Consider the following 26,128-nt stretch of genomic DNA (forward strand, 5'->3'; position numbering starts at 1 on the left):
GGGATGTACTGGAATGGAAATGGGAGCGAACAGTGTGTGTGAACTGGGACATACAGGGATGTAGTGGGAGGGAACTGGGATGTACTGGGAGGGAACTGGGATGTACTGGGATGTACTGGGAGGGAAGTGGTATGTACTGGGAGGGAACTGGGATGGACTGGGATGTACTGCGACATACTGGGAGGGAACTGGAATGTACTGGGAGGGAATTCGGATGTTCCAGGATCTACTGGGTTGTACTGAGAAGGAACAGGTAGGGAACTGGGATGTACTGGAATGGAGCTGGGAGGGAACTGGGATGTACTGGGAAGTACTGGGAGGGAACTGTTATGTACTGAGGGGGAACTGGGATGTACTGGGAGGAAACTGGCATGTACCTGGATGTACTGGAATGGAACTGGGAGTGAAGTGGGAGGGAACTGGGATGTACTGGGGTGTACTGGGAGCTACTGGGATGTACTGGGGGGGGACTGGGAAGGAACTGCATGTACTGGGACGTACTGGGTTGGAACTTGGATGCAGTGCGAGGGAACCGGTAGGGAACTGGGGTGGAACTGGGACGTACGTGGTTGGAACTGGGATGTACTGGTAGGGAACTGGGATGTACTGGTAGGCTCTGGTATGGAATAGGGATATACTGGGGTGTGCTGGTAGGCAGTGGGATGTACAGGGATATCCTGGGATGTACTGGGAGGGAACTGGGATGTACTGGGCGTCGCTGGGAGGGAGCTGGGATGTACTGGGATCCATACTGTGTGGCATGTTGGTCATTACTGGGACGCACTGGTCTATACGCGCGGGCTGATATCTGACCCCTCTGGCCCCACCCACCTTTGCGACAGGCCCCGCCCCCTGGCGAGGGCCTGGTGGGGTGGGGCCGTGCTCGTGTGCTCCCCAGCATCCCCAGTTAGCAACAGGTCCCACCCCCTGGTGACAGCCTGGGGGTGTTGCTGGTGCTGCCTGGCCCCACCCTCCATAGCAACAGGCCCTGCCCTTGGTGATGGCTCCAGGGGCATTGCCAGCGTCCCTTTGGACACACCCCCTTAGTGACAGGCCCCGCCCGCCGGCAACGGCCCGGGGGGCGCTGCCGGCTCTCTCCCCTTAGCGACAGGCCCCGCCCGCCGGCAACGGCCCGGGGGGCGGTGCCGGCTCTCTCCCCTTAGCGACAGGCCCCGCCCCCCGGCAACAGCCCGAGCCTGTGTTTGCTCCGCTCGGGGGGCTCGGTTTGGGTGTTTTCTCTCCCCCCTCCCTCCCGTGCCGGGAACTCCAGGCGGCTCTCGTACGGCTCCCGGGGCCTTCACCCCCCGGCGGGCTCGGCCCGCCCCTTTCGCGGGGCGCTGTGGGAAGGGCGGGGGCGGGGCCCGGGGGTGGAAGAGCCCCGGCTCTGGCCCTGGGCTTCTCTGGCGTCGGTGCTCCCGTGTTCCCTCGGGCGGTCGCAGCTTTGGGGCTGTCTCAGCCCCCCGGGCAGGCGTGCTCTGGCGTTTAGAGAAGCGGAGGCGTTGCCTGAGGTAAGGATTCCAGAGCTTGGCACTCTTTGGCGGCATCTGTACTAGAAAGGTCCCTTGTGGCCTGCTTTGCTTTTTTTCTCCCAGGATGCTGTTTTGGGCGCTGAGAGGGCGGTGAGACGGGTTAGTGGTATGGTGTTCTGTTTGGGGTTTGGTTTTTGCTTTGCTGTTTTTTTTCCCCTCGTGAGATCATTTTATTGTGCTGCTGCAATTCCTGTCTTTACTGAACCCGGAACCTTGGGGGTTTTCACTAGTTGTGCCGTTCACTGTTTCAGGTGTTGCCTTGGCCTCTCAACAGCCGTGGCACAACCTGCAGCGATGCTGCCTCTCCAGGCCCCCGCAGGCCCCGCTTTCTTGTCCAGCCAGGCGGGAAAGCGTGGTTGTTGCAGAAACAGCTACGCCCTGCGACTCCTCCTCAGGTTGTTGGCTCGGCCCCAACAGCGTACAGGCTGCTGAGGTCACCGCCTCCGCGCGGGACGCAGGCGGCCCGGAGAGCTTTACCCCGCGCCATTTCCGTCCCCTCTGGGCAGCAGCGGAGCTGCCGCCGCTTCAGGCGGCCGCTTTCTCGAGGGCGAGGAGCTGGGATGACAACGGGCCGCTGCAGACTCGGGTCAGGGTAAGAGGCTGTTCCCTGGGGAGCCGGCGCAGGGGGAGCGGAGGTACGCACGGGCACTTGTCGGTGCCCCTGGCCGGTAAAGGGAAGGTTAAATTGTTAGAGTGCAAATAAATACATATTATTTAGGGAGGAGTCGTGACTAAATTTAATCACACCTATTACTGAACAAACCAGGCAGTCATTATTCCTAATCTGTAGTTAAAAAAAATAAAGGCAGTCCTTTTTTATGCCATAAATAGAGTTGCGAGTCATTAATAGCTCAATCTAAATACAGCCGTTACTAAATCAACTGCAGGCATTAATGACTCCTGATCAGAAACAAAATAAGGAAATTTTCGAATCTAGAATGAAAATCGACCCGGAAAGCTAAATTGCGAGCGGGTAGTACTGAAATTGTAACAGGGCTGTTAGAAAGTTCAGAGGCAGCGACAGCTCCTGCTTCCAACCCAAGCAGTAAACGAAGCTTTAGGTTCTTAAATGAAGAGAAATAAAGGTGAGCTGTTAAACAGTGGCTGGGGTCAAGCGTAGCTATTAAGAAAATTTGCAGGTACGGGTGATTCCTGAGCAGAACTAACAATTCCAGAAGATTTAGATTTAAAAACTACAGAGCTAGTGGAGTGCCACAACCGCCCGGATGTAACTGCAGCCGCTTTGGGGGAATGCCCCAGCCCCCCCAGCCACCGCTATTAATTACTGCCAAGGAGAGCGAAAGTGAAAGTAGAAGCAGTGCAGGTGAAGTGTGAGCAGTACGCTTTTTCCTAAGTCATCTCTTCGTGTCAGGAGAGGAAAGAAAATGGAAAGAAGATGTTTGCAGGGGGTCTGTGCTGGGTTACCTGCGCGTCTCTTCCGTGCGTCCTTGAGGAGACATTTAGCTCCTGTTGGGCGCTCGCAGGTGGAGACAGGGCGAGCTGGAGGCAGGATCGGTGCCGGCACTGATAAAGGGATGGGCAACGAGCGGAGAGAAGAGGGGGCAAGGGCTGAAAAAGGGTCACCGGTTCTGCAGGGAAGGCAGCGGGATGTGACTCGGCAACCGCTCTGACGAGCGCAGGGTCATTCGCTGCGATGAAGTCAGGGTCTGCGGCTGGCCCGGAGAGGCAGCAGAAATCCCAAACTCTTTGCAGGGGTACCGGCCAGATTAGGGCAACACCTGAACAGTAAAACCATTTAGGGGAAGCAGAGCTGGGCTGCACCGCGTGGCCAACCTCCCTCTTCTCCGTGAGTCCCAAAGGGGCAGCTCCAAGAATGTGCTGAGAATTCATCCCTTGCGCTAAAAATGAGACGCAAGTAGCACCCACCCGTGAATTTTATTTTCTCTCTCGCTCTGCGGCTCCTGCCTGCTTGTCTCTCCTCAGTGCTCACCTGCACCTGTGCTCGGATGGGGCAGCTGAGGGAAGGTGCTGCCATCTCCCCAGCCCCGGCGGACCGCCCCTCAGCTGTGTCCTCTGTCAGGGAGCGTCGTCATCTCTCCTGCCTCCCAGAGCGTGTCCTGTAGTGGCAGACGCGCGGGCTTTTCCCTGCACGCGCATACGGGAAGGGAAGGGAAGGGAAGGGAAGCACAGTGAGAGCTGGGCTTGTCAAAGAGTAATGGGGGTGGTGGGAAGCGTAGCTAGAACCGGAGAGCTACAGCGCAAAAGCGAAGCGGACGGGACACAAAAGTAAAATGGTGCACAGGAATGCTGAGGAGAGAACTCCCGCAGCACACAGGAAATCAGTGTCAGAATCTATTGTCTTCTGACTGCCAAATTAAAAATAATGGCACGCTTTGCAACGCTAAGCTCGCTCTAATCGTCTGAACTGTTTCTTTCCAACCCCCACCGCCCCCAGCACACCGCTCAGCCTCCTCAGCCTGAAATGCCTTGTTTTCCTTCTTTTTTTTTTTTTTTTATGACAGGGCAACTTCTGTTCCCGAGGTGGTGCCTACGGTACAGCTATCTCTTCGAAGACAGTTTGGTTTAGGTCAGAGAATGTTGAGCCTGGACTGAATCAGCCTCTGTTTCTATTTCTGGAAATCGTCGGTCCTGTGCATCAAGCCCGGAAAAAAGGAAATATGAACCAAAGGACGTGGGGCCTGCAGGGCTAGGAAATTATTTGAGAAGAGGTTCAGTGGGGAAATGGCTCTTTGTCTGTGGGGCGTCCAGGCAAGCAACCCAGCTGCTAGAAAGCGGCGCTGTCCCCAGGATGGCCTCGGCGGTCCCGTTGGAGTCGGGGGAACAAGGACAAGGCAGGGTGAAGCATCTGGCCTGCCGTGTGGAACGTGACTGTACAAAGCACGTGTGATGCACTGCAAGTTTACTTGTTTAAACTGTGAGTTAAAGAAGGTGTGCGGTTGCTTTGTAAACAGCCGACGCTCTAAAGCTACACCCATCTAATTGCTAGCTGTATTAAATCTATCGTATTGCTGTTTCTGCATTAAAAAATAAAAAAGAAAAAAACCAACACACCTATGTAAGCACTTCTAAGTACAACGGAAAACCACTGTTTAACGCGTGGCATGTGTGGGTTGTTTTTTTGGGGTGGGAGGGTGGGGTGTATGACAAAAACCTGCGAGAGACACACGCACATATGCACATGTCATGTTTAGCGCTCACCTAAACCCAAAAAAGAAAATCCACTCTTTATTTTGCAGCATTAGCATTAGCTTCCAGCGCACAGCCTGAGCGCACACCTCTGCTCTCACCGTCTGCTCCCTCTTCAACCGTGTGTGGCTGTCATCAGCTTGCACAGGCTTTCCTCGTGCAAGTTTCCGCGACAGCTTACGAGAAGGCAGGGAAACCAACCCAGCAAGACGCGTAGTGCCTTCCTCTATGGGCTCCGTCCAGCCTTTGTTAAAATGAGCAGAAAAGAAATCTGCTGCTGCCTTTACCCTGACTGACTCTTACAGAGAGCATCTGACTTGACCCGCAGCAAAGCGATGCCCCAGGCAGCAGCACGTATTGGCGCGGACCGCGGTTTCACCCACCTGTTTTACTGCGCCGGTCCTTTCCCACGGCCGATGCCGCAGATGTGGCGCGCCCCACCCCCAAACCTCTTTACGAGGGTTCCCTGGGCTCTGCAAGTCGCCTGCTGGACCTGTTGCTGATTCAGGCACGGGCAAAGTCAGCTTCTTCGCTGGCCTCGGGCTAGGGCAGCCCCGTACTTGAGGGAAACTCAGAATATCTCCAGCGAGATCTCACCGGGAGGCTGGGACCTCGTCAGTAGGGGAGAAAGCCAAGCGACTGACACTGAAAGGGAGCTCTTTGCTAGGCTGTAGATCGTAAAGTTAACAAAGAAAACAAACCTGCCTTTTTAAAAATGCCCTCTTTTGAGTCTGCCACATTTGATACGGATTTTTTAAATTGCAGGGTATATCTCCTACAGGCCTCATGCAAAGGGAAGTGAGTACCTCTGGCTCTCAGGACAAGGGGGTCCCTCAGGAGCCCAGGTGCTCACGCCAGCCGGCATCTGGCACAGCACAGGGCAGGAGCTTTGGCAGTAGTACGTGAGCTGAGAATGAGAGTTAGGCAGCACTGCGCGCTTCTCCTGTGAGCCGCCGAGGCTCGCGCACTGTACCTTCCACAAATAAAAGGCCAGAAGAGTCAGCATTTCTGCTAGTTCCAGCCTCATCCGTACCCTCGTCGGCGTAGCTGTAAGCAAGCGTCCCGTAGCGACTGGGAGCGTGGCAGCTGGGCTTCCTGCGCTGCCTTAGGTTGTGCCCTTGGGGAGACCCTTCTCCGAGCCCCGTGAGCCCCGGGGTGGGTGGGCTGAGGTGCCGTTCAACGCTGAATAGGCACGAAGGCCTGTAAACAAAATGTATTTATATCGCACCCATACCCGGCAGCCAACCGCCGCTTTATTTACGTATTCTGCACCTCCTGCCGACGCTTTTAAACTTAGCCGATATTGCCGCAGTTTTCACTGACGGGGCAGGGGACTGCCACGCTGCTAGGGGGAGTTTCTGGGTGTCTCCCATGGACACAGACGTCTTCAGCTGGGTAGGGACAGGGTGAGAGCTGGAACAACTCTGCTGACATGTAAGGGCCGTCCCAGGGCAAGGCTCCTCGGTCTGGGGGCTGAAAGGCGAGCCGCGCTGGGTGGTTGGTGTGGGAGTTGTGGAGCAAGTAGGGGGAAAAAAAATCAACAAGAAAAAACCATCCAAATGTTTCACAGCAGGTAGAAAGCTAGGCAGAAAGCAAACTGAATGCTGTAAAGACAAAAGCCGAAAGCCGGCTATGGACTGTACAAAAAGAGTCAGTGCCACGGAAGGAGGTTATTTCTTCAACTGACCATAGGAGGCTTTTTGTGAGAAAACACAACACCTTTCTGCTACGGCACGGTACCGCAGCAGTAATGGGCCAGAGCGTGCGAGCGCCTTTGGCAGGATCGGTAACGGCCGGGGCACGGCCGAACGGCCAGCCCACCTTCCGCACAAGGAAAACACCATTCTCCTGGAACGCCACGCAGACCCAGGACAGGTAAGGCGGAGGCCGAGCCCAGGCGCCCCCATTGCCAAGGACCACCTTGGCCTTGCAGCGTCTCACGCTTCGGGGTGTTTTGCAGGCCGTGGCTAAGCTCAGGCCCCCTGCTCGTGGCGGCCCCCGGTCCCCCGGCGCCGGTCGGGCCCCAGCCCCCAGCCCCCAGCGCGGTGCGGCGCAGGGCAGTGACCCAGCAGGGCGGCCCCCCGGGCCCCAGCCCCCCCCCCCCGCCTGGGGCCAGGGCCCCGCGGCCGCCGGCCCCTTCCTCCTCTGCCCGCTCCCGTCGCAGACGGCTCGGTATGTGTCACGAGCGGCAGCCGCGTTCAGCAGCTCTCGGAGGGCGCGCGGCTCTGCCCGGCCGTGACCGGGGCCCGCAGGGGTTTCCCGCTCGCCCCGAGAAGGCGCTGGCCCCGAGCCGGCGCGTCCCGCCCCGCCCGGCCCTCGGCGCCCTCGCGAGCTGAGCGCGGCCCGGCCAGCAGGGGGCGCTGGCGCTCACCGGCTGGGCGCGGGGGCGGTCCGGCGCGGTGGCGGGGCCGGTGGGGGCCGTTCCTTCCGGCCGCCCTTTAAGGGCCGCCCCGCGGGGCTCGGGCTTCCGGTGGCGCGTGCGCGGAGCGGCGGAGCGGGAGCGGTGCGTGTGGCGGCCGAAGGGCCGGTGCGTGTGGCGGCCGGGTCGCGAGGCGTCCCTGTGCGGTGCCGGGGCCCCTCTGCGGCCCGGCGTGGGAAGCCCGCGGCCGGCGGAGCCTGCTCGGAGCTGGGCGGGGAGCGCCGCGGCGGTCCGGCCGCCGGCAGCCATCCCCTGCGGTGGCCGGCAGCCCCTCGGGACGGCTGGAGGCCTGGCGGTGCCCGAGCCTCGCCTGCGGCAGCCGCCTGAGAGAGCAGCGCGGCCGTGTCCGGGGGCCGGAGAGCGCTGGTGGGTGAGTTCGGGCAGCGGGTGGGTCTCCGTGTGAGGTGGGGCCTGGCGCGGGCCGGGGGGTATCTCCGTGCGGGTCGGGCCGGGGGCCGGGGCGGGTGCCGGGGCGGGTGCCGGGGCGGGGGCCGGGCCCCGCAGAGAAGCCCCGGCCGGGCATCGTTCGCTTTTCCACAATGTAGGGCTCTCCCCGGTTATTTTTTGTGTACTGTGTTTTGGGTCACCTGAAAGCCTTTGGCCGGTTACGTTTGGTGCGGGGAGATGGCAGGTGTGGACCCTGAAAGATCTCCGGTGGGGGGGTGGGGGAGGTATTTCTTGCCTTAAAACTCTGAGCCCACCTCGTGTGTCATGTCGTGTTATCATGTCGTGAGTCTCGTGACTGTGGCAAATGGCTGAGTCGGGCGTTTTCTGATAAAAAATTTCTGAGCGTGTGCGTGTGTAGGCACGGGGAGATTTGTGCAGTGTGACGGAGCCCCTTGTGCTTCTGTGCTAATGTTTACCTGTTCTAGACCTCCAGAGTTGGAAAGCCTTTGTTTAGTGCCTAGTTGTGGCTGCGTAACAAATGTTTTAGCTGCTGATGGGTTATACCTCTGCTGCGAACTTCTTGCTGGGTGGCTTGATTGTTTCTGGTTGTCCGTGTAAATCTAGGCAGCTATTTTCTGCCCGGTGGTGAAGCCTATCGCTTTGGATAACAAAGGGCAGGAGTGCAATAAAGAAAAAGGTGATTCGTCTGCTGCAGCTCCTTGGAAACAATTCGTTCCTTATTTTCTGCCCTTGGGCAGGCGTTGTGCTTTCCAGATAATGCAGCCTCTCCTGTGCCTGTCCACGCCGTGCATTTTGTCCTGCCCTTGCTTGAAAAGGCTCTCCTTGCCTTCCTCCTCTCTGCTGCAGTTGCCTTAATCTCTCGCTGCTGCTGCTGCTGCTGCTGGAAGAGGGATAAAGGGAGTGTTGTCGATCGGGTTGTTAAAAGCTTTTTCGCGGGCTGTAACGCGCGGGAAAGGGGGGCCGGGGGGGGCGCAACTCAGTACGGGGTGGGGGGGAGGATCAGTTTGCGGGGAAAATGGGAAACCAACATCACCTTCCCCTCCTACGGCGCAGCCCGGCCGCACGGCTCCCCGGGGATGCCCCTGCCCGCGGGTGTACCGTGTGTGCGCCCCCCGCGTGGGGCGGGGGACGACGACACCCCCCCACACACCGTCGGCGGCACTGGGGCAACCCCTGCCCCAGGGCTCCGCGCTCGTACCCGGCTCTCCCCGCTCCGGCACGGCACGGGGCTGGACGCACCGAGGAGACCCCGGGGCGGCTTCTCGCGTCCGGGCGAGAACAGGGCCTGGCCCCGAGCGGCAGAGCGGGCACCGCCGGTAGCTCGGAGGAGCGGGGCCGGCTCGGCTCGAGGCGTCAGAGCGAAAAGGGATGAGAACCGTCCCGGAGCGTCCGGGGGTTGGGGGGGTCGGCGGATGGTCCGGTGTCCGGGTTCGGCTCCGTGCCGGGCCGTGGGGCAGCCGGAGCCGCGCCAGAGCAGGTGAGGAGCCGCATGGCCGGGCGCGCTGTGGGTCGGCGGGTTTCGGCTGTGTGGTCTCCCGGTCCGCGGAGCCCCCGGGGGGGCGGCGGGGTGCGGGCAGCAGCGGCCCCGGGCCGAGCGCTGTCGTGGGTCGGTGGTTGGGTTTTGGGGCCGAGCCCGTGCCCGTCCCCGGGGAGTAGGGGCAGCCCCACCCGGCTCTCGGCTGCTCCTCGTCGGGGTCGGGCGGCGGCGGCGGCGACCCCGGCGGGGGCTCCTGCGGTGCCGGGCGGGTCCCCCCTTGCCCGCGAGGCAGGCAGGGACGCCGGCTGCTGCCGCCGCGGTTTGCTGGAGGCGGGCTGGGCCCGGCCCCCTGTGGGGTTGGGGTGCGGGCCCGGCGGTGCCGGGGAAACGAGGCCTGCGAGAGCAGGAAGAAAGCGCTGCCGGGCCGGTGCTGGGCTGCCCCGCCGGGGTGCGGGGCCGGGCCCACGCAGTTCAGTTCCCAAGGCCTCCCCGACAGTGCGCGCGTGGGCCGTGGGGGTGCAGGGCTGCGGGGTGGCTGCGCTCTCCGCGGCCCTGAGCGTTGCCCGTGGGGACTGCGGAGGGGGCCGGGACGCAGCCAGGCTCAGCTGGTTTGGTCCCTGAGCGTGGAGAGCACAGCTCTTCTGTTCCTGGGCCTTGAGAGCAGGCTCCTGTGGCTGACGCCGGGGCCCTGAAACAGATCGAGTCGTGCGTTTTGAGGGCCTGAGCGAGGGGACTAAGTGGTGTGGTTTTGGGCTGAGGAGCAGAGGTCAAGTGCTGCGCCTTTGGGACTTGAGAACAGGCTCAGCAGCTGGGCTTTTTGGCTCAGAACTGGTCCCAAAGTGAGCTGGTTTGGGGGCCAAAAGCAGAAGCCGGTTTGGCTGCTTGTGGGGGTGGCGTGGGGGCATCGGGGGCTGCAGGGGAAAGCAAGGGTTGGGCAGGGTACGAGGACCCTCCCCGGAGGTGGGGGTCCGGTCACATCGGACCCCGAAGTTCGGGAGGCCGGCATGCACCAGAGCGAACTCGCCACCTGAGGCGGGTCTCTGGAGGAAGGGTGCTTTTTGGATCCAGCGCAGCGCACCCTCTTTGGGTCCAGCTCTTCTTTCTGCGCTGCTTAGAAGAGTTATTAACCAATTAATTAAACATACAAACTAAGTCACAACAGCTCTATCGGCTCCATCGTGGTTTGGAGCTCTGAATCGGTTTCATTTGGTGTCTAACACGTTTTTTCCCCGAGGAGAGGCTAGGTTTCAAGTTAATTAGTTTTCTCACAAGTGTGTCAGTCGATAAAATTGAGTTACGATTATTAAAACCACAAAGGTGACAGGAGTCTCACGGATCGGGTCTATTTCTGAAAATGTATTCATCCCATGCAAATGGCATCGGGATACAGATCATCTGCACTTCATGCTCTGACAAGACAAGATGCTGAGACAGGGATGAGCTCCAAAAGGACTACTGAAAAGAAAAAAAAAAAACGCACTTCATGAAGTCATGGGGGGTTTTTTTGTTTGCATTTGGGGGGGCGGGGTGGCTTTAACAAAAGAGTGCAGTGTTGGCTGGCAGCAGCCTGCAGAGCATTTTTGCTGCCTGATCTCTCCTGTTCTTCTCTTCCACTCCTCTTTCAGGGCTGTAATTGTCATTTGGATAGTTTTAGAAGAGCAGTTAAGTTCCTCGCCTGTGTCTCAATGTGCTGGTAATACCAGGAAGGTGAATGCTTGAACCGGTCGGGCGGGTGGGAATAACTTGGCTGCAGGTAGAACTTCTGAGGGAAGACCAGCAAAACCAGGAAGCAAATAGCAAGTTCCCAAAAAATGTGCGGGTGTCAAACACATAAAAGTTTTATTGCCGAATGTTTTGTTTCTGGCAATATGTTCCAAATGCCTATTTTTGGTAAACATAAATTTTCAGGAGATTCAGGGTTGTGTGTGGCAAAACATGTCCCTCTGTTTTTGTGCCCTGCCGCACAAACGGCCGGCGGCAGGGCTCTCGTTCCCCGCTCTCGCTATTGCCACAGCAGGGCTGCGATATTTAGACCTAAGGGATGGGTTTAGGAATGGAAGGAGAGAGAACGCCTGTGTTCTGTAAGGGCTATGAATGCTGACCCTTTGCCTCCGTCTGCCGCTTTTCCTGTGCAGGTGATGAAGCCGTTTTACTTTCCTCTGTTGTTCCTGGTCTAAGTAGTTGCAAGGCTGTCGCCGCTGTGGGTGTGCAATTTGTGTTGCTGTGTTTCTGTGGAGTCCTAGCTACGGCTCGCTTCTAGTGTGGCCAAGCGTCAAGGTAGGGCTTTCAGCTTAAAGCTTCAGAAGCGCTGCGCGCCGAGATGGGTGTAGGTGAAACTGCTGTTGCGCCTGCAGCTGTGCTCGCAGGGATGCTGGGTGGCTCCGCATCAAACCGGCAAGGTGCGCGTGGACCTCCGTCGGGCTGCGCCCTGGGTGCGCGAGCGTGCCGTGTTTTTGCTGTTCCGGCTTGTATGTGCGAGGGCTTAACGTTTGATTTAATGCATTTCCTTTAACGGCAGGCTGTAGTTGGGCTCTAGATGGTATTCCTACGTGGGCGCAGGAGCTGTGGAATGGTTAAGCTGTTGCTGTGCCTCCAGGTGACTTGTTCAGTAACACTGTTTTTCCAGGTGCAGATGGATGAGTCGTGCAGGGCAACGGAGGAGAGCCCAGGGGAGCGCTGTAAGAAGGTGAGTCTGTGTGTAGTACTGGAGGGAAGATGTGACTGATGGCTATAGGGCTCCATTACGGGTTTTACTCTTTTTTTTTTTTGTGATCTGAGGGTGCTAAGCGATGAGCCGAGCGTGATGTGGGCCCTGGAGGTGAGTCAGGCAAGGTGACCGGTGCTTGGTGGGCTGGAGTAGGTGTTCTTTTTCAGGTTATTCAGGGTTTTTTCTCCTTCTCTTCACTTTCCCATCCCAATTTGGGGCCGATTCCCTCAAACGGGGACTTCCCCCTGTGGGGCTGCTTATGCAGCCTGGGAGCTGCTGCCTGGGCACAAAAATACCTCAAACCCCTTGACTCTGGGCCTGCAATGAGGGGTGAAAATACAGGAAGAATTCTGGTGGAAAGAAAACAACTTGGGGCTTCTGGGAAAGCCAACTCCAGCTGGATTTGTGCGGCTGGAAAGGAAAAAAAAAGGGGGTGGGGGGAAGGAACAACAACCTAAAAGCACCCGCCAACCATTCTCATGCACAAAACCGAAAGTGAAAATGACCATTTTTTGTAGGGCAAAAGCACAAAAAATCCCCACAGAACTCAGTAGTTTGGAAAAGCAACCCCAATTATTACATGATGTAAAGAAGGCGGGGGAAAAAAAAAGAAAACCAAACCAAAACCCAATCACAACCCTGATGCCACATGCCTACAAGCAGTTCCTGGGGCTTATTCTGCGGGGGTGGGAACCCAACCTTGTTCCCCAGGTTTGCTGTGCTGCTTCTCCTCCCTCGAGACACTTTGCTGTTTGGTGCAGAGGCAATGAACGGCGCTGCTGGGGCTGCGAGGGGGAAAGGTGCAGAGGAATAGAAGCTCTGTGGATGCAGCCAAGTTACGGTTTCTGGATGGTATTAATCGAGAAGAGTAATTCAGATAATGCTGCTGCCCAGCGACCAGAATTGGGTACTGAGCCCGGGAGCCGCGCATGCGCGGTGGCGTCCCTGTGATCCCCATTGCTCTCTCCGCAGGTAACAGCCCTGCGATGCTGCGGTGCCTGCGAGGTGATGCCGCCGTGCTCGTTGCTGCTTCCTGGTAAGGAAAGGCCTCCTCCGCTCTTGCTGCAGCGTGGTGGTGTGTCGGACACGATTCCCTGTGTCGGGTGAGGCCTAGGGCTGCCGGCGAGGTGAGCGAGCCCCTTTGGTGGGTGCAGGGGTGTCTCCTTGTGTGCCTGTACTACTGGGGCTGGTGGGATGGGAAGCTTCAAATGACCCGCCGAGGCAGGCTTCTGGTATGCTAAAGGCGAGCGGGTGAGGGCAGCCCTAGGAGTTACCCGGGAGCTGATAGAAGGGAAGAGGGAAAGGAGGAGGAGGATGATGACCTTTTCCCCCTGCACCTTCTGGGTGCAGAAGATGGCCGACTCCCCAGCTCACCAGAGCTCCCCCTCAGCTTCCCCTGGCCCCCCTTGCCCCGTGCGCCTGCCCCCAGCTCCAGCACGGGCGAGCTAGGCTACGTGCCTAGGAAGCCTCATCTGGTAAGAGCTGTAAGACACCCACGTATTCTCTTCAGGTGGAGGACGGCCTAGAGTCTGGAGCTGCAGAAGAGGCAGGGAGGAGAGGAGGGGAAAGAAGCATCTGAACGGCTAAATTGTGCCAGCAGCGCTGAGAGCGAGAGTTGCGGTGAGTCCTGGGCCACTGGGGCCCCGTTGCCTCTCTTGTGCGTCCTGGGCCCTCCCTGTCTCTCCCCCGGCCCCCTCTCTTTCCTTACCTGCTGCAAAATTTACTTTTTTTTTTGGCGCCCCCCCCCCGCACCTTCTTTCTCCATCTCGCTCTGAGTGTCTCCCTGCCTCCCCGTCTTTTCAGTCCTCCCTCTCTCTGTCCTGTAGCCTGCGGCTCCTTTTTCTTTCTCCGCCTCTCTCTGCCTGGCTCTGGCTCCGTTTTTTTTTTTTTTATTCCTCCTGCTCTGTCCTGTAGCCTGTCGGTGTTTTGTTGTTCTCTGGCTCTCTTGATCTGACTGCCTGTGTTACCGAAAAACGCGTTAAAATCGGAAACGACTCCTCAACACCAATTTAGTATTAAAGAGCAGGCATTCTATATTCACGGCGCCGGATGCACGGGGGATCGCTCCTCCTGGCGTGCGTACCTCACGCACCTTTCCTGTACAATTTGTAGATTAAAGTTTTACATACTCATACATAGTCATTATTGTCTTGTCTAGCGATGGGTACAAACTTGCTCGTTCCGTATGTCAATCACTGCGCAGGCTCGGTTGTCCTCTTCCGTTGTTCTCTTCTGAGTAGGTGGTGTTAGTTGGGTCGGTGGTGGTCTGTGAGTCGGTGGTCGCGATCTCCCCCTGCCGGAATTACCTTTTAGCTTCTCGGCTCTTACTCTTGGCAGTCTTGGCTAGTTTTCTCAGTCCGCTAAGCGAAACCGCGTTTTGTCATCCTTTTCTGACAGAAGCATGTTGTCTGTTGTTCTGCTGACATTAACGATCGCCTAGGGACTAAAATGCAGATCGACAGGTGCGCTGATTGGTACGCTCCATGTTCCCGTAATGGAACACCGTCTCTGGTTGGTTGATTTCATCGCTTTGGTTACACCTGTTCCTGTTGTTCAGTTTCTTCTTTTTTGGCTTTGTGTGATTCTCTCTGTGATTCTGTTTTTCTCTGCCTCGCTTTTCCCAGCTCCCCGTCCCTCACTTTTAATGCCCGTTATCCTTCACCGGCACACTCTCCCTTGGTTCCCATCCTCGTTTCTGAATTCCTCCTGCTTTGCCACGTAGCCCGTGACTTTTTTCTTAATCTCTCTCTGTCTGCCTCAACACTCCCCCCGTGCTTTTTAATTCGTCTTCTCTGCTCTGTACCCTGCTACTGTTCTTGCCTTTCTGAGTTCTTCTCTGTCCAGCTCCCTTTCCCTATTCATGAATTCCTGTTCTTCCTGCAGCCACCGCTGTTCCCTGTGACCTCCATCTCTCTCTGTCCAGCTCCCTGTCCCTAGGTTTTAATTCCTGCCTCTGCCCGCTGTAGCCTGTCTAGATGTTTCTCTCGGCCTCTCTCTCTGTCCGGCTCCCTCTCTCTGTGTTCTAATTCCACGTTCTCTGTCACGTGGACCCATGCTATTTGTTTGTCCTCATCTCTCTCTGTCCAGCTCCTTGCTGCGATGTTTTATTTCCTCATTTCCTCCCTCTCTGTCTTTGTAGCCCATTGCTGTTGTTTTGTGTTTTTTTTTTTTTTTTCACTTGTTTCTTCATGTGTCTCTGTCTGCCTCCCAGTCCCTGATCTTTAATTCCTCCTTCCCTGTAGGCCGCTGTTCCTTTTTTCCATTCTACATTGTGTTCTCTTTGGCCTCCTGTTCTTATTCATCGATTCCCTCCTCGCTGCCCTGTGGCTTGTCCCCATTTATTGTTGCTTCTCTCTCCCTCTCTCTGGCTTCTTGCCCCTGTTTTTAAAATTCCTCCCTCTCTTCTCTCTTCCCTGTAGGCCGTGTGATCTTTAGCCTTTCTCCATGTCTTTCTGCCCATCTCTCTGTGTCTATTCATTAATTCTTCCCTCTCTGCCCTGTAGCCTGTAGCTTCTGTCCTTTCTCCATCTTGCTGTCCCTGGCTCCCCCGTGACCCTATGCTAGAATTGTTTCTCTCTTCTCTCCGTACGCATTGCGATTCCTTTTGCTCTCTGTCTCCCTTTGTTTTTTTTCTTTTTTTTTTCTGGCTCCCTGTCCCTAATTCTTAATTCTCTGCCTTCTCGTGCCCCATGGTTTGTTCTGTGGGGTTCTCTCGCGGTTCCCTCGCAGTTCCCTCCAGTCCATACTGGGCTATATTGGTCTAGTCCATACTGGGCTATATTGGTCTAGTCCATACTGGGCTATATTGGTCTAGTCCATACTGGGCTATATTGGTCTGTCCCGGCTTCCTCCCACTTCTTTCCCAGTGCCTCACAGTAGGTCCCGGTTCCGTCCCTGGGATGAACTGTGAGGGAACTGCTGTGAGGGAACTGCTGTGAGGGAACTGCTGTGAGGGAACTGCTGTGAGGGAACTGCGGTGAGGGAACTGCGGTGAGGGAACTGCGGTGAGGGAACTGCGGTGAGGGAACTGCGGTGAGGGAACTGCGGTGAGGGAACTGCGGTGAGGGAACTGCGGTGAGGGAACTGCGGTGAGGGAACTGCGGTGAGGGAACTGCGGTGAGGGAACTGCGGTGAGGGAACTGCGGTGAGGGAACTGCGGTGAGGGAACTGCGGTGAGGGAACTGCGGTGAGGGAACTGCGGTGAGGGAACTGCGGTGAGGGAACTGCGGTGAGGGAACTGCGGTGAGGGAACTGCGGTGAGGGAACTGCGGTGAGGGAACTGCGGTGAGGGAACTGCGGTGAGGGAACTGCGGTGAGGGAACTGCGGTGAGGGAACTGCGGTGAGGGAACTGCGGTGAGGGAACTGCGGTGAGGGAACTGCGGTGAGGGAACTGCGGTGAGGGAACTGCGGTGAGGGAACTGCGGTGAGGGAACTGCGGTGAGGGAACTGCGGTGAGGGAACTGCGGTGAGGGAACTGCGGTGAGGGAACTGCGGTGAGGGAACTGCGGTGAGGGAACTGCGGTGAGGGAACTGCGGTGAGGGAACTGCGGTGAGGGAACTGCGGTGAGGGAACTGCGGTGAGGGAACTGCGGTGAGGGAACTGCGGTGAGGGAACTGCGGTGAGGGAACTGCGGTGAGGGAACTGCGGTGAGGGAACTGCGGTGAGGGAACTGCGGTGAGGGAACTGCGGTGAGGGAACTGCGGTGAGGGAACTGCGGTGAGGGAACTGCGGTGAGGGAACTGCGGTGAGGGAACTGCGGTGAGGGAACTGCGGTGAGGGAACTGCGGTGAGGGAACTGCGGTGAGGGAACTGCGGTGAGGGAACTGCGGTGAGGGAACTGCGGTGAGGGAACTGCGGTGAGGGAACTGCGGTGAGGGAACTGCGGTGAGGGAACTGCGGTGAGGGAACTGCGGTGAGGGAACTGCGGTGAGGGAACTGCGGTGAGGGAACTGCGGTGAGGGAACTGCGGTGAGGGAACTGCGGTGAGGGAACTGCGGTGAGGGAACTGCGGTGAGGGAACTGCGGTGAGGGAACTGCGGTGAGGGAACTGCGGTGAGGGAACTGCGGTGAGGGAACTGCGGTGAGGGAACTGCGGTGAGGGAACTGCGGTGAGGGAACTGCGGTGAGGGAACTGCGGTGAGGGAACTGCGGTGAGGGAACTGCGGTGAGGGAACTGCGGTGAGGGAACTGCGGTGAGGGAACTGCGGTGAGGGAACTGCGGTGAGGGAACTGCGGTGAGGGAACTGCGGTGAGGGAACTGCGGTGAGGGAACTGCGGTGAGGGAACTGCGGTGAGGGAACTGCGGTGAGGGAACTGCGGTGAGGGAACTGCGGTGAGGGAACTGCGGTGAGGGAACTGCGGTGAGGGAACTGCGGTGAGGGAACTGCGGTGAGGGAACTGCGGTGAGGGAACTGCGGTGAGGGAACTGCGGTGAGGGAACTGCGGTGAGGGAACTGCGGTGAGGGAACTGCGGTGAGGGAACTGCGGTGAGGGAACTGCGGTGAGGGAACTGCGGTGAGGGAACTGCGGTGAGGGAACTGCGGTGAGGGAACTGCGGTGAGGGAACTGCGGTGAGGGAACTGCGGTGAGGGAACTGCGGTGAGGGAACTGCGGTGAGGGAACTGCGGTGAGGGAACTGCGGTGAGGGAACTGCGGTGAGGGAACTGCGGTGAGGGAACTGCGGTGAGGGAACTGCGGTGAGGGAACTGCGGTGAGGGAACTGCGGTGAGGGAACTGCGGTGAGGGAACTGCGGTGAGGGAACTGCGGTGAGGGAACTGCGGTGAGGGAACTGCGGTGAGGGAACTGCGGTGAGGGAACTGCGGTGAGGGAACTGCGGTGAGGGAACTGCGGTGAGGGAACTGCGGTGAGGGAACTGCGGTGAGGGAACTGCGGTGAGGGAACTGCGGTGAGGGAACTGCGGTGAGGGAACTGCGGTGAGGGAACTGCGGTGAGGGAACTGCGGTGAGGGAACTGCGGTGAGGGAACTGCGGTGAGGGAACTGCGGTGAGGGAACTGCGGTGAGGGAACTGCGGTGAGGGAACTGCGGTGAGGGAACTGCGGTGAGGGAACTGCGGTGAGGGAACTGCGGTGAGGGAACTGCGGTGAGGGAACTGCGGTGAGGGAACTGCGGTGAGGGAACTGCGGTGAGGGAACTGCGGTGAGGGAACTGCGGTGAGGGAACTGCGGTGAGGGAACTGCGGTGAGGGAACTGCGGTGAGGGAACTGCGGTGAGGGAACTGCGGTGAGGGAACTGCGGTGAGGGAACTGCGGTGAGGGAACTGCGGTGAGGGAACTGCGGTGAGGGAACTGCGGTGAGGGAACTGCGGTGAGGGAACTGCGGTGAGGGAACTGCGGTGAGGGAACTGCGGTGAGGGAACTGCGGTGAGGGAACTGCGGTGAGGGAACTGCGGTGAGGGAACTGCGGTGAGGGAACTGCGGTGAGGGAACTGCGGTGAGGGAACTGCGGTGAGGGAACTGCGGTGAGGGAACTGCGGTGAGGGAACTGCGGTGAGGGAACTGCGGTGAGGGAACTGCGGTGAGGGAACTGCGGTGAGGGAACTGCGGTGAGGGAACTGCGGTGAGGGAACTGCGGTGAGGGAACTGCGGTGAGGGAACTGCGGTGAGGGAACTGCGGTGAGGGAACTGCGGTGAGGGAACTGCGGTGAGGGAACTGCGGTGAGGGAACTGCGGTGAGGGAACTGCGGTGAGGGAACTGCGGTGAGGGAACTGCGGTGAGGGAACTGCGGTGAGGGAACTGCGGTGAGGGAACTGCGGTGAGGGAACTGCGGTGAGGAACTGCGGTGAGGGAACTGCGGTGAGGGAACTGCGGTGAGGGAACTGCGGTGAGGGAACTGCGGTGAGGGAACTGCGGTGAGGGAACTGCGGTGAGGGAACTGCGGTGAGGGAACTGCGGTGAGGGAACTGCGGTGAGGGAACTGCGGTGAGGGAACTGCGGTGAGGGAACTGCGGTGAGGGAACTGCGGTGAGGGAACTGCGAGTAGGGGGGCGGCCCCCCGGGCCCCAGCCGGCCCCTTCCTCCTCTGCCCGCTCCCGTCGCAGACGGCTCGGTATGTGTCACGAGCGGCAGCCCCGTTCAGCAGCTCTCGGAGGGCGCGCGGCTCTGCCCGGCCGTGACCGGGGCCCGCAGGGGTTTCCCGCTCGCCCCGAGAAGGCGCTGGCCCCGAGCCGGCGCGTCCCGCCCCGCCCGGCCCTCGGCGCCCTCGCGAGCTGAGCGCGGCCCGGCCAGCAGGGGGCGCTGGCGCTCACCGGCTGGGCGCGGTGGCGGGGCCGGTGGGGGCCGTTCCTTCCGGCCGCCCTTTAAGGGCCGCCCCGCGGGGCTCGGGCTTCCGGTGGCGCGTGCGCGGCGCGTCGGAGCGGGGGCGGGAGCGGTGCGTGTGGAGGCCGAAGGGCCGGTGCGTGTGGCGGCCGGGTCGCGAGGCGTCCCTGTGCGGTGCCGGGGCCCCTCTGCGGCCCGGCGTGGGAAGCCCGCGGCCGGCGGAGCCTGCTCGGAGCTGGGCGGGGAGCGCCGCGGCGGTCCGGCCGCCGGCAGCCATCCCCTGCGGTGGCCGGCAGCCCCTCGGGACGCCTGGAGGCCTGGCGGTGCCCGAGCCTCGCCTGCGGCAGCCGCCTGAGAGAGCAGCGCGGCCGTGTCCGGGGGCCGGAGAGCGCTGGTGGGTGAGTTCGGGCAGCGGGGGGCGGGTGTGTGTCTCCGGGCGGGGCCGGGGGGCTCCGTGCCCCGCAGAGGAGCCCCGGTCGGGCATCGTTCGCTTCCGAACAATGCAGGTCTGTCCGTGGTTATTTTCTGTGTACAGTGTTTCGGGCCACCTGAAAGCCTTTGGCCGGGTAGGTTTGGTGCGGGGCGATGGCAGGTGTGGACCCTGAAAGATCTCGGGTGGGGGGCGTGGGAGGTATTTCTTGCCTTAAAACTCTGAGCCCACCTCGTGTGTCATGTCGTGTTATCATGTCGTGAGTCTCGTGACTGTGGCAAATGGCTGAGTCGGGCGTTTTCTGATAACTAACTTCTGAACGTGTGCGTGTGTAGGCCCGGGGAGATTTGTGCAGGGTGACAGAGCCCCTTGTGCTTCTGTGCTAATGTCTACCTGTTCTAGACCTCCAGTGTTGGAAAGCCTTTGTTTAGTGCCTAGTTGTGCCTGCGTAACTGCTGTTGCGCCTGCAGCTGTGCTCGCAGGGATGCTGGGTGGCTCTGCATCAAACCGGCCGCCGGCCGGCTTGGTTGTGCCGCAGAGCATGCCGGGAGCTGTAGTCCTTGCGGCGCGCGGCTGCCGGGCGGCCGGGTTTTGCCGCAGAGCATGCCGGGAGCTGTATTCCTGGCGCAGTGGCTGCCGGCCCTGTCACGTGGTTCGCCGGGCGTGGCGGGAGGCGTGGTCTTCCGGCGCTCGGGTGCCGGGCGGCCGTGGCGCGTACGGTACGCGAGGTGTATTTTTGGGGTTGGATTCGTGTTGATTACTGGGGGCTTGCGGGTGCGGCCGCTTCCCGAGAAGCGGTGAGTTCCCTGGGAGCTGACAGAAGGGAAGAGGGAAAGGAGGAGGACGATGACCTTTTCCCCGTGCCCAGGGCGCAGATGATGGCCGCCTCCCCGGCCCACCGGAGGTCCCGCTCAGCCTCCCCTGGCCCCCCTTGCCCCGTGCGCCTGCCCCCAGCTCCGGCACCTCCCCATAAGCGTGCTGCATAGCCTTAGGCCGCCCCCAGGCCCTGTCGTGAAGGCAGCAAGCCGTCCCTCAAGCGCACTGGATTCCCCCTTGGCGCAGGGGCCCTTAGCAGTAGCGTGGGGAGGGAGCGGTGTGTCCAGAAGCCCCTGCGGAAGGAGAGGCTTTGGCCAGGGTCGATCGACGGTAATGACGGTCGCTGTTTCTTCTTTCCCTCTCCCAGAGACCGTGCTGAGGACGTGGTTGCCTGTCCTTCCCCCGGGGATGCCGTTGCCTGCGGCCGTCTCAGGCTCGCATGGCTTCTCTCTGCCCGTCCTCGCAGCGCAGGGCCGAAAAGGGATAGACAAAGCCCTTCCCGGCTGCGGACAGGAGCTGCCTCGGCTGAAGCTGGAGACGCCAACGAAAGGTAAAGAAGAAGAAACTGAAGGTGCTCTGGCTGCCAGCTGCCTTCCTGCCGCAGGCAAGAGAGAGCCTGTCCATGCAGGTGGGGGAGGAAGGATCCCCCTTCATAGCCCGCAGCGGGCCAGGCCACCAACGTGCACCGTAGGGTCTGTACGCGTAACCCGGAGTTGGGTACGGGCGTGTAGTGCACGAGCGAGCTAGGCTACGTGCCTAGGAAGCCTCATCTGGTAAGAGCTGTAAGACACCCACGTATTCTCTTCAGGTGGAGGACGGCCTAGAGTGTGGAGCTGCAGAAGAGGCAGGGAGGAGAGGAGGGGAAAGGAGCATCTGAACGGCTAAATTGTGCCAGCAGCGCTGAGAGCGAGAGTCGCGGTGAGTCCTGGGCCACTGGGGCCCCGTTGCCTCTCTTGTGCGTCCTGGGCCCTCCCTGTCTCTCCCCCGGCCCCCTCTCTTTCCTTACCTGCTGCAAAATTTACTTTTTTGTTTTGCGCCCCCCCCCCCCCCCCCCGCACCTTCTTTCTCCATCTCGCTCTGAGTGTCTCCCTGCCTCCCCGTCTTTTCAGTCCTCCCTCTCTCTGTCCTGTAGCCTGTGGCTCCTTTTTCTTTCTCCGCCTCTCTCTGCCTGGCTCTGGCCTCTTTTTTTTTTTTTTATTCTTCCTGCTCTGTCCTGTAGCCTGTCGGTATTGTGTTGTTCTCTGGCTCTCTTGATCTGACTCCCTGTGTTACCGAAAAACGCGTTAAAATCGGAAACGACTCCTCAACACCAATTTAGTATTAAAGAGCAGGCATTCTTTATTCGCGGCGCCGGATGCACGGGGGATCGCTCCTCCTGGCGTGCGTACCTCACGCACCTTTCCCCTACAATTTATAGATGAAAATTTTACATACTCATACATAGTCATTATTGTCTTGTCTAGTGATGGGTACAAACCTGCTCGTTCCGTATGTCAATCACTGCGCAGGCTCGGTTGTCCTCCCAGTACAGTGCGGGGAACGGGGACGTACAGTGTGGGGAACGGGGACGTACCAGGATCTACTGGGTTGTACTGGGAGGGAACTAGGACGCACTGGTAGGGAACTGGGACGGAACTGGGATGTCCTGGGATGTACTGTGGAGGAACTAGGATGTACAGGCTTGTACTGGGTTGTACCGGGTGGAACTGGCAGGAATTTGGGATGTACCAGGGTGTACTCAGATGTACTGGGAAGTAACTGTTGTGTACTGGGAAGTAACTGGGAGGGAACTGGGATGCATTGGGAGGGAACTGGGATGCATTGGGAGGGAACTGGGATGCATTGGGAGGGAACTGGGATGCATTGGGAGGGAACTGGGATGCATTGGGAGGGAACTGGGATGCATTGGGAGGGAACTGGGATGCATTGGGAGGGAACTGGGATGCATTGGGAGGACACTGGGATGCATTGGGAGGACACTGGGATGCATTGGGAGGACACTGGGATGCATTGGGAGGACACTGGGATGCATTGGGAGGACACTGGGATGCATTGGGAGGACACTGGGATGCATTGGGAGGACACTGGGATGCATTGGGAGGACACTGGATGCATTGGGAGGACACTGGGATGCATTGGGAGGACACTGGGATGCATTGGGAGGACACTGGGATGCATTGGGAGGACACTGGGATGCATTGGGAGGACACTGGGATGCATTGGGAGGACACTGGGATGCATTGGGAGGACACTGGGATGCATTGGGAGGACACTGGGATGTACTGTGAGGACACTGGGATGTACTGGTATGTACTGGGAGGGAAGTGTTATGTACTGAGGGGAACTGGGACGTACTGGGATGTGCTGGGAGGGAACTGTGAAGTACTGGGATGTACTTAGCAGACACTGGGAGGGAACTGGGATGTAGTGTGATGTACTGGGAGGGAACTGGGAGTGAACTGTGTGTGAACTGTGAGGGAACTGGGATGTACTGGGAGGGAACTGGCATGTACTTGGAGGGAAATGGGAGAGAACTGAGATGTATTGGAGGGAACTGGGATGTACTGGGATATACTGGAGGGAACTGGAATGGACTAAGAGGGAACTGGGACGTACTGGGAGGGAACTAGGACGCACTGGTAGGGAACTGGGACGGAACTGGGATGTTCTGGGACGTACTGGGAGGGAACTGGGTCGTACTGGGAGGCACTACAATGTGCGGGGATGTCCTGGGATGTACTTTGGAGGAACTAGGATGTACAGGCTTGTACTGGGTTGTACCGGGTGGAACTGGCAGGGATTTGGGATGTACTGGGAGGTAACTGTTATGTACTGGGAAGGAACTGGTAGGGAACTGGGATGTACTGGTAGGGAACTGGGATGTACTGGTAGGGAACTGGGATGTACTGGTAGGGAACTGGGATGTACTGGTAGGGAACTGGGATGTACTGGTAGGGAACTGGGATGTACTGGTAGGGAACTGGGATGTACTGGTAGGGAACTGGGATGTACTGGTAGGGAACTGGGATGTACTGTGAGGACACTGGGACGTACTGGGATGTGCTGGGAGGGAACTGTGAAGTACTGGGATGTACTTAGAGGGAACTTGGATGTACTGGGTGGGAACTGGGATGTACCGGGATGTACTGGGAGGGAACTTGGATGTAGTGGGAGGGAACTGGGATTTACTTGGAGGAAAGTGGCATGTACTGGAATGGAACTGGGAGTGAACTGTGTGTGAACTGTGACGGAACTGGGATGTACTGGGATGCACTGGTAGGGAACTGGGATGTACTGGAGGGAAACGGGAATGTCCCAGTTGACACCCACTTCCCTCCCAGTTTCCTCCCAGTATATCCCAGTTTCCTCCCAGTACATCCCAGTAAATCCCAGTTTGCTCCCAGTACATCCCAGTACATCGCAGTACATTCCAGTTCCGTTCCTGTACATCCCAATACATCCCCGTTCCATGCCAGTACATCCCAGTTCCCTACCAGTTCATCCCCGTACATCCCAATTCCCTCCCGGTTGGCTACCACTTCTTTCCCAGTGCCTCCCAATACATCCCAGTTCCGTCCCAGGTCCCTCCCAGTACATCCCAGGTCCCTCCCAGTACGTCCCAGGTCCCTCCCAGTACTGGGAGGGAACTGGGATGTACTGGGAGGCACTACAATGTGCGGGGATGCCCTGGGATGTACCGTGGAGGAACTAGGATGTACAGGCTTGTACTGGGTTGTACCGGGTGGAACTAGCGGGGATTTGGGATGTACCAGGATCTACTGGGATGTACTGGGAGGGAACTGGGAGGGAACTGGGATGTACTGGTAGGGAACTGGGATGTACTGGTAGGGAACTGGGACATAGTGGGAGGGAACTGGGATGTACTGGGAGGAAACTGGAATGTCCCAGTTGACACCCACTTCCCTCCCAGTGTCTCTCAGTATATCCCAGTTTCCTCCCAGTACATCCCAGTAAATCCCAGCTCGCTGCCAGTACTGGGAGGGAACTGGGATGTACTGGGAGGCACTACAATGTGCGGGGATGTTCTGGGATGTACCGTGGAGGAACTAGGATGTATAGGCTTGTACTGGGTTGTACCGGGTGGAACTGGCAGGGATTTGGGATGTACCAGGATGTACTGGGAGGTAACTGTTATGTACTGGGAAGGAACAGGGAGGGAACTGGGATGTACTGGTAGGGAACTGGGATGTACAGGGAGGAAACTGGGACGTACTGTGAGGACACTGGGATGTACTGTTATGTACTGAGGGGAACTGGGACGTACTGGGATGTACTGGGAGGGAACTGTGAAGTACTGGGATGTACTTAGCAGGAACTGGGAGGGAACTGGGATGTAGTGTGATGTACTGGGAGGGAACTGGCATGTACCAGGATGTACTGGAATGGAACTGGGAGTGAACTGTGTGTGAACTGTGAAGGAACTGGGATGTACTGGGAGGGAACTGGGATGTACTGGGAGGGAACTGGGATTTACTGGGAGGGAACTGGGATGTACTGGGACATACTGGGAGGGAACTGGGATGTACTGGGAGGGGATTGGGATGGACTGGGAGGGAACTGGGACGGACTGGGATGCACTGGTAGGGAACTGGGATGTACTGGGAGGAAACTGGAATGTCCCAGTTGACACCCACTTCCCTCCCAGTGCCTCCCAGTATATCCCAGTTTCCTCCCAGTACATCCCAGTAAATCCCAGTTTGCTCCCAGTACATCGCAGTACATTCCAGTTCCGTGCCTGTACATTCCCAATACATCCCCGTTCCATGCCATGACATTCCAGTTCCCTACCAGTTCATCCCCGTACATCCCAATTCCCTCCCGGTTCAGTACCACTTCTTTCCCAGTTCCGTCCCATTACATCCCAGTACATCCCAGTTCCCTCCCAGTACATCCCAGTTCCCTCCCAGTACTGGGAGGGACCTGGGATGTACTGGGAGGCACTACAATGTGCGGGGATGTCCTGGGATGTACCGTGGAGGAACTAGGATGTACAGGCTTGTACTGGGTTGTACCGGGTGGAACTGGCAGGGATTTGGGACGTACCAGGATGTACTGGGATGTACTGGGAGTGAACTGGGAGGGAACTGGTATGTACTGGTAGGGAACTGGGATGTACTGGGAGGGAACTGGGACGTACTGTGAGGACACTGGGATGTACTGTTATGTACTGAGGGGAACTGGGACGTACTGGGATGTACTGGGAGGGAACTGTGAAATAGTGGGATGTACTTAGAGGGAACTGGGATGTACTGGGAGGGAAATGGGATGTACTGGGTGGAAAGTGTTGGGAGTTGGGATTTACTGGGAGGGAACTGGGATGGACTGGGAGGGAACTGGGATGTAGTGGGACATACTGGGAGGGAACTGGGATGTACTGGGAGGGAACTGGGACATACTGGCAGGGAACTGGGATGTACTGGGAGGGGATTGGGACGGACTGGGAGGGATCTGGGATGTACTGGGATGCACTGGTAGGGAACTGGGATGTACTGGGAGGAAACGGGAATGTCCCAGTTGACCCCCACTTCGCTCCCAGTGCCTCCCAGTATATCCCAGTTTCCTCCCAGTACATCCCAGTAAATCCCAGTTTGCTCCCTGTACATCCCAGTACATCGCAGTACATTCCAGTTCCGTTCCTGTACATCCCAATACATCCCCGTTTCATGCCAGTACATCCCAGTTCCCTACCAGTTCATCCCCGTACGTCCCAATTCCCTCCCGGTTCACTACCACTTCTTTCCCAGTGCCTCCCAATACATCCCAGTTCCGTCCCATTACATCCCAGTACATCCCAGTTCCTTCCCAGTACTGGGAGGGACCTGGGATGTACTGGGAGGCACTACAATGTGCGGGGATGTTCTGGGATGTACCGTG

The 26,128-nt window shown here is 58.5% G+C and overlaps 2 long non-coding RNA genes across 13 annotated transcripts in view; both read left to right on the top strand.

The window, feature by feature from the left end:
* The window catches only part of LOC142048997 (uncharacterized), a 170,145-nt gene that overhangs the window by 10,361 nt on the left and 133,656 nt on the right, over positions 1-26,128 (top strand). For 8 of the 12 annotated variants that reach the window (XR_012657589.1, XR_012657587.1, XR_012657586.1 and 5 more), the window contains 4 exons: positions 11,628-11,687; positions 12,681-12,744; positions 13,219-13,328; positions 21,042-21,151. This is a non-coding gene — a long non-coding RNA (uncharacterized LOC142048997). The other 4 variants (XR_012657590.1, XR_012657588.1, XR_012657592.1 and 1 more) reach the window with 4 other exon arrangements.
* LOC142049001 (uncharacterized) lies at positions 1,130-4,604 on the top strand. The gene is made up of 3 exons (XR_012657605.1): positions 1,130-1,508; positions 1,781-2,164; positions 4,013-4,604. It is a non-coding gene; the product is annotated as an uncharacterized LOC142049001 (long non-coding RNA).

The sequence above is a fragment of the Phalacrocorax aristotelis genome, chromosome 30 (assembly GCF_949628215.1).
Source record: "Phalacrocorax aristotelis chromosome 30, bGulAri2.1, whole genome shotgun sequence".
NCBI lineage: Eukaryota > Metazoa > Chordata > Aves > Suliformes > Phalacrocoracidae > Phalacrocorax > Phalacrocorax aristotelis.